This window comes from Chrysochloris asiatica, unplaced genomic scaffold, assembly GCF_000296735.1.
Source record: "Chrysochloris asiatica unplaced genomic scaffold, ChrAsi1.0 scaffold00189, whole genome shotgun sequence".
NCBI classification, from domain to species: Eukaryota; Metazoa; Chordata; class Mammalia; order Afrosoricida; family Chrysochloridae; genus Chrysochloris; species Chrysochloris asiatica.
The window spans coordinates 2352167-2353496 of NW_006408707.1; positions in this window are offsets into that span (position 1 = coordinate 2352167).

A 1330-nucleotide genomic window follows, 5' to 3' on the forward strand; every position below is an offset into this window, starting at 1 on the left:
CGGAGCGGCTGGTAGTTTCGAACCGCTGACCTTAAGGTTCGCAGCCCAATTCGTAACCACTACACTACCAGAGCTCCTTAGGCCATAGTATAGTAGCTTTAATAATCTCCTCCAACACCATATTTCAAATGCATCAATTCTTTGCAGTCTTCCTTAATCATTGTTCAACTTTCATGTGCATATGAGGTCACTGAAAATACCATGGCTTTGTTCAGGTGCATGTTGGTCCTCAAACTAATATCTTTGCTCTTTAACACTTTAAAGAGGTCTTGTGCAGCAGATTTGCCTAATGCAATCAGTGGTTTGATTCCTTGACTGTGTATCTAAGCAAAATGAAGTCTCTGACAACTTCAAACTTGTCTCTGTTTTTTATGATATTGTTTATTGATCCAGTTGTGAGGATTTGTTTTCTTTACGTTGCAGTGCAACCCATAGTGAAGGTTGTGGTCTTTGATCTTCAGTAAGCACTTCAAGTCCTCTATTCTTCCAGCAAGTAAGGTTGATTCCTCTTCATATCACAGGTGATTAATGAGTTTTCTTCTAACCTTGATGGCACCTTCTGCATATAATCCAGTTTCTCAGATTATTTGCTCAGCATATAGACTAAATAAGTATGGTGAAAGGATACAACCCTGGTGCATGCCTTTCCTGACTCTAAACCATTCAGTGTTACCTTGCTCTGTTCAAACAAACTGCCTCTTGGTCTATGTACAGGTTCCTCATGAACACATACCCATCCTTTGCAATATAATCCATGGTTTATCATGATCCACACAGTTGAGAGCCTTTGCATAGTAAATAAAGCACAAATAAACATCTTTCTAATATTCTCTGCTTTCAGCCAAGATCCATCTGACATCATCAATGATATCCACCCCTATTTTCATGTCCTGTTCTGAATCTGTCTTGAATTTCTGGCAGCTTCCTGTTGATGTCCTGCGGCAACCTTTTTGAATTATGTAGCATAATGGTTATGAATCGGGCTGTGAACCACAACGTCAGTAGTTCCAAACTACCCACTGTTCCATCAGAGAAAGATGAGGCTTTCTGCTCCCATAAAGGTTTACAGCCTCAGAAACCCTGTACAGGGTCGCTGTAAGTTGGAACTGACTCCACGGCACATAACCATCAACAACCATTATCAGCAAAGATAATTTTACTTCTGTTTGATAGTAATGGTATTTGTTTAGCATATAGTTATTAAATGAATTAGCTCATTTATAATCCTTAAAGTAACCACTCACTCATCTCTGCCAAGAAATTTGGAGGACAACTGTCTGGCCGACTGATTGGAAGAGATCAATGTTTATGCCCATTCCAAAGAGAGGTG